The following is a 6985-nucleotide window of genomic DNA, read 5'->3' as shown; positions in this document are numbered from 1 at the left end:
ACATGAATACACCATTCATATCAATGGTCAGTTTGGTAACCCCAATTCACCTTAGCATGTTCTTGGACTGTGGGGGGAAACCGGAGTACCCTGAAGAAACCCTTTGACGACACGGGGAGAACATGCAAACTCCACACATGGAGCCAAGATGGAGACTCGCACCCTGGTCCCAGTGGTGTGAGACAACAGTGCTTGCTACTGTACCAACCCTCTAATGTGCTCATATTATTTTGAATATTCCTAAAGGCTGCAACTTAAAAATAGATCTGCGCCCCCCCCCCCCATCAGAGTGACAGGCTAGCAGTAGAGGTTGAGCTAGCACTCAGTATTTAACCAGGCCTTAGAAGAGACCACCCTGCACCTACTCAGGGTAACACATAGCATGTGACCCAAATCACAATCAGTGCAATCACCAAACTGCCATCCATTATGAATAGCCAGAGCACTAGTGTCTGATACAGCTTTACACAGTCAATCTTCTTTCGAGGTTACTTAAAGTCATGCATGTACTTAAATACACACAGCAAGAGAAAAAACATACATCAATTACCTGTTGCATGTTCACTAGTGGTGCAGAACTTTATTCAACTATTGCTCCAGTTATTTAATCGTCTACTGTATGATATTTGTAATATTCCTTGATTCATGATAGGCAATATTCGTGTAGTAATTTTTAAAGTGTAATAGCAAAGGTGTTTCCACAATTTTGGCCACTAGTGTACAAAATTGTCTAGAAACACATGCCTTATAAAAGTTCACAAATGACTTCTATAATTGCATAAACAGTTTCCTCTCTTTCATTGAGAGGAATAATTCAAGACAGGAACTCATTGTTACACCAGTGACACAGGAATCTATATCGCCATTTCAGTGTCTCATCAACAATTGAAAAGAGCAGCAGTGGAAGAGGAACCAAATTGTTTCATAATTTAACCACAATATAGAAACACTTAGAACTAGAGAAGTTACTAGTATACAAACACAATTCCTGTAAGCAATTACACATTTTTAGTGGCCAGTTATCTAAATTATACTAATCATGAGCGATTCACGCGATGCAAAAGTGTAGGAATTTACTGGTGATGGCCAAGGTATACATGTAAACCAAAAATAAGTGAATTAACAGTTAAATTCTTTCAGTATTCCAAAAAAGGATAAGCTTTTTCTGATATTATGAGGCCATTTTTATTAAAAGCCTGACTGATTAATTCGCCTTTTCTGGGCTTAGTAACGGAGCGTGCCCGCATACTGAATCACAGCGCTGCATTTAGGCATCGGAGGGAGTGATGAGGACTCAGAAGGGGACGAGGACACCAAGGACGAAGAAAGGACGTTAATGCACTGTCTGCAGCCTCCAGGCCCTCAACAGAAAGAGAGCCCTCTCATCAAGAAATATCCCTTGTTTACCATGGGAAAGACATGTCCATATTGGCGACGTGAAAGGCTAAGCATATAAAACATTGCTTCAGGAACCTTTTTCCACCAATCAGAGGGCTGCTTGTCCAGCCATAACAACCCATCTTCTCTACGATGGCATGCATTTGCCGTACCCTTTTATCCCAAAAAAAAAAACCAGTTTTTTTTTTTTTTTTAAAAATGAAATCCATAAAACATGGACTGTACCCTTTGTGAAGGGTAAATTCTGCAGGGGAGAAACAAATTGGCTTTGGGCCAAGAAATAACACCATTATAGACTTTGACAAAGAGGGAAAGATGAACAGGGGCCGTGCTAATCTGCAGGCCCCTTCGGTGTGTCAGTGATTGCGTTTCACGTGAAATTACCTGGTAATCAAAAGGGCCAGAAGTGTGCCTCCAGTCACCCCACCACCACGGCGCCCAGCTCCTCTCTCCAGCACAGGTCGTCGTTAGAAGCCTCATACGTAATTACTTGTTAACTATGCTCCGAGCTGAAGGAGAACGTCTTTTTTTCTGGCCTTTCCACACTCATTAAAAGTTTTTTTTCCCCCTTGTTAACACCACCTCGCCCAGTCCCTGGAATGGCAGGTTCTTAAGATGACAGCACCAGTTGCGGTTCTTCCCCACAGCTAAAGAAATAGGTTGGGACCGCTCAGGTTCCTCATGCGGTCGGAGGCCATGCCGCGTTCAACTGTGGAAAGGCCAGCTCTCCCTCTGACTCCCCCCCCACGATTGGAGTTATTCAAGGAAATCCAATCTGAGGGCATACCGCATGCCCTGATAAATCCAAGGAATCTGAATGGACAGGGAGGAAGAGAGACAGGGAGGGAGATATCAAGGGCAACTCCTCAAATGCCTTTCTTAAAATCCAGGGCCACATGCACTCGATGACCATTGTGAACCATTTTTGTTCAGCCTGTCAAGCTGCTTATCAGATAGGAAGGAAACCAAAAAATAATAATAATAAATCGAGTGTTCATGTTGCTATGGATATGAATCTGCAAAATAAATAAGAATGCTATTGGTCAGTCAGAGCACTTACACTCAGTGACAAAAAGCGTTGAGCACCCAGAAGTAACGGTCCGATTTGGATGTAATTTGGTACACGTGCAGATCAGCGATGGGTATGAAAATGATTCAATTTGAAAGGAGCTGGCACATATAGTCACCAGACACGGAGGATGCCTCATAGACGCATTAGACAGCATTACTGGCACTTGACGCCAGTCGCATTGTGGCCAGGTGGACAAGTCGTGCAATTGCATGTGGGGCATGCAGATGTCACAGTAGCCCAATGTTGGAACCAATGGGAAGGTGAGGGCACCGACACATGTCATAAAGGTTCTGGTCGCCCAAGACAGACCACACAAAGGGAGGTTCGTCATTACAGAACCCTATGACATCTGCGCCTGCCATCCAGACACAGGTATTGGACTCTTTATAACACCCCATGTCATTCCACACCGCGTCTCGACTACTGGCATCAGCCAGACTACGGGTTCACCGTCCCAGATGTAGGCTGCCGTTAACATCAGCCCAGAGACGGCTGCGTTTGGAGTGGTGCCATAACCGGGAGGCATGGACTGGTGACAAGTGGCATCGTACCATGTTCAGCGATGAATCTCAGTTCTGCATTACCGCTGATGACCGTCGTGTGCGTATATGGTGGTGCCGAGGGGAGAGGACCAATCCTGCCAATGTTGTGGAGAGACACATCGGCGTTACTCCTGGTGTGGGGAGCCATAGGGTATGACATCATGTTGTGGGGAGCCATAGGGTACGACATCATGGTGTGGGGAGCCATAGGGTATGGCATCATGGTGTGGGGAGCCATAGGGTATGACATCATGTTGTGGGGAGCCATAGGGTATGACATCATGGTGTGGGGAGCCATAGGGTATGACATCATGGTGTGGGGAGCCATAGGGTATGACATCATGGTGTGGGGAGCCATAGGGTATGACATCATGGTGTGGGGAGCCATAGGGTATGACTTCAGGTCATCTCTGGTAGTGATTCAGGGGACCCTGACAGTACAGCACTACGTCAGTGACATCCTGCGTCCGAATATTTTACCCCTCCTGAGACAGCACCCTGGTACAGTCTTTCAACAAGACAATGCCTGTCCACATATGGCACGTGTGTCTATGGACTGCCTGTGTCATGCTGAGGTCCTCCCATGGCCAGCCTGGTCCCCTGATCTTTCCCCAATCGAACATGTGTGGGATCAGCTCGGACGTCAACTCAGACCCAGTGCCAATCTGCAGGATCTCGAGGGCCAGTTACAACAGCCGTGGGCTGACTTGCCACAGAAGAGGATACAACAGCTGTACGACTCCCTTCCGCACCGTATCGCCGCCTGTATCCAGGTCCGGGGGGGTGCCACACCCTACTGACATGGAACCAGCAGTGTGCCCACACTGCCAACTCTGTCATCCATTTAATGTGATATTATAATTATTTCGATAGTCACATGACCTTCCACCACTCTGTCTGGGCGCTTAACTTTTTTTGTCATTGAGTACATGATGTATCATATGAGCTGTGAAAGATGAAGTCATGTGTCACGTTTCTGCGTTTTGGGTCTAAGTTTTTCAGTCCAAGGAGGACAGCTTAGCTGGGGTTACAACAAAGAGACCAATCAATGCGTCTTGTCTGGAGCAGAAGGAGGAACCAATCAATTTGTTTATCCCACTGCATTTCCTAATACATAAGCTCAGGGTGTATCTATTTCTGCATGGACACTACAGTGGCATAGATGGGTAGATCACATGGGGGTCACATGATCTTGGGATTTCACGCACGGGGTCAGCCATATCCCAGATTTAGCTAGGAGAACTCATAATTAGAATCCAGAGTTCAGAATGCCTCTTGGTTAGGGAACACTACCCGCTCATATATAAAACATGTCAATTACGAGAGGAACTCATTCTCACTGTAGTTTTGTTTATTATTATACTCGATCAACCTTGCCAAGAGGCGGACACACCATACCTCTTCTGCAATGCATTTTGGGCAGGAACTGTAGTAGCTGCAGGCACGGTGGAACGTAGCTTTGAGGGATCATTTATTTTTTATTCTTCGGTAATAGAATTATGGGGAATTGAGGAACAACCCAAACTTTCCATCCTGGGGCTCTGGGGACAAGGTGTTGTGTAGATTGTAGGCCGAACAGTGATGTTTAACCCTTCCATCTTATTAAAAAATTGTCTTAATTTCTTTAAGGAAATTACACACACAAAAAAAAAAGTATCACATACAAAAAAAGGACAAAAACAAAATCCGACAAAGATTGTGCCTGAGTAAAGGTGTTACACTCCAGCCGAAAGTCCGCTTTGGTTTATGCAGTGCAGGATAATCTCTGGCCATAAGGCATGTTGTTTTCACCCAAAAACAAACAGCACAGAACTGATAACAATCTAACACTGGCTTAAAAAAATGTTGGTCAGTTAAACGTATTTGCACAAGCAAATAAACCCTGGCATATATAAGTGCAAAATGGAAAGCTAACGCCTGAAACGGTTCAGAAGAATGACCTTGAGAAGGGTGCTTCTCCCATGACGTGCTGTTTGTGATTCAGAGGAGACAGCCCACACTGGGCTTCTGCTGTACACATCACATGAAGGCCACAGTCTCAACAAGCAGCGGAGGAGAGTCATTAAAGGCACAAAGGCTCCAAGTGCAGATCGCCACAGCATGGGGTCACGTGTGACTCCTCATTACAGAAATGCCTGGATTTTATAACAGTGACGCGATTTATTTTTAAATGCTGAAATCTACTGCGGGAGCCAATGCACCAGACAGGCTCGCCCCCAGGTGTGCCAAAGGGCTTTTACGACATTACAGCACATTCGGAAAATTACATGCCAAGTCCTGTTCAGCTGAAAGTCAACAGGCAGACTGCATCCCACAGCACCAATGCTGAATTCAAGCAAAACAGCTTCCGTACGTCAGACTTTAAAAAAAAAAAAAAAAAAAATCCTCATCCCGTTCAAGACAAAACCCGTTCAGAGGCAGATGCCTCCTTTTTTTTTTTTGTGCGTTGGGGTATAATGATTTGCAGGCAGCCATTTTAAGGGGAAACTATCCATCACGTTGTTAAGTCAGGGGTTAATACAATGCGGAGGACAGACATAGTTGTAGGCGATGTGGTGCACAATGGAAGGCTTTCAACAAAACTATAAATACATTATTGGGTAGACCCTCCCCCCCTCCTCAGGCTCATTCTGTTCTGTTTTTGCCCCCGGCTAGCATTGCTTATGTTAAACTATGCACCCCCCCACGACCCCCCCACCCCCCGCCCCGCGGCTCACGCTCCGATTCCGCCGTGCACAATCCTTCATCTAGCCAAGCTTGCAGCCTCCTCCAAACCGACGGAAAGGTGTTTCATTAAAAACCTAAAGGCAGCGTCAGCGTGTCGCCCCCCACGTTGCCCAGGTGCTTTAGCCTTTTAGTTGCTGTTTCAGGGGGGACATGTGACGTGCCGCCGGTCCTAATGTTCAGTAGAGCAGATACTAATTAAATGACAGAAAGCAGAAAAGGCTGCTGATTATGTCTGGACCCCAAACTCAATACGGACTGTGCAGATATTTCATTTTGGGCTTTTCTAGCTCTATCTTACAGGATTATAATTTTTTTAAACTAACCTGACCAGTCTCGTTTTCACCTGTAGGGTTACCTTTGCACATAAATTATAAAAATAAAACCCAATACATACCCACATCTACAGCAGACTGTCGGTAAGCACAGCAAGCTCTCCATCCATCCATCCGCTATAACAAGTGGCTATTCTGGAAGCTACAGGTACAAGGCAGGGAATAAGGCAGGATGAAGCAACCCATTGCAGGGTTCACGCTATTTGCATCTATGGACAATTTGACAACTTCAGTTCATCTTAGCATGTTTTTACTCTGTTGAGGGAAATTGGAGAACCCAGAGGAATCCCCACGATGACAGGTAGACCTGGGACGATGACTCAAACCCTGGCTCGAGAGGTGTGGGGCAACAGTGCTATCCACTGCTGCCCAACAAGCAGTCTCTAACCTAAATATTATTACTTTTATTAAATATACCCAAAAAACAAAATGGAAAAACCATAACTAAATAGCACTACCTCTGCAGAGGCTAGTCATCATCATCATCAAACATTTCAACACCAAAAGGCAGGCTAAGATCGTCACTCTAGAAAACGTGCTTTCTAAAAGCCTCACTTTATAAACAAAGCCAGCATCACCAAGGATCACCCACCCATCGGCGCTTCAAGAACCTTCATTCACCATGTAGAAGTAGCTAAGCTCATGATGGGGTGGCCTACAGTGGGGGGTGGGAGTGTCTGCAAGCACAAGTCAGCATTACCTGGCCCACTTGGAACTTTCCACCCCAGGGAATTTCGGGGGGTGAGACGGGGGGGGGGGGGTATTTACGAGAATGCATCCTATTTTCCTGAAGTCAGCTGGAATCCTCAGCTCCCTTCAGATGGTATCTCAGGTGAGATCCCCCCGCCCCCCCCCCCCCGGCCTGCAGCAGCACTAATCCAAGCAGGAAGTGTTTGCTATGAAGATTAGTGCAA

The sequence above is a fragment of the Paramormyrops kingsleyae genome, chromosome 1, assembly GCF_048594095.1.
Source record: "Paramormyrops kingsleyae isolate MSU_618 chromosome 1, PKINGS_0.4, whole genome shotgun sequence".
In the NCBI taxonomy this organism is placed as follows: domain Eukaryota; kingdom Metazoa; phylum Chordata; class Actinopteri; order Osteoglossiformes; family Mormyridae; genus Paramormyrops; species Paramormyrops kingsleyae.
The sequence above is the reverse complement of the archived record's forward strand: the minus strand, read 5'-3'. Positions refer to the sequence as shown.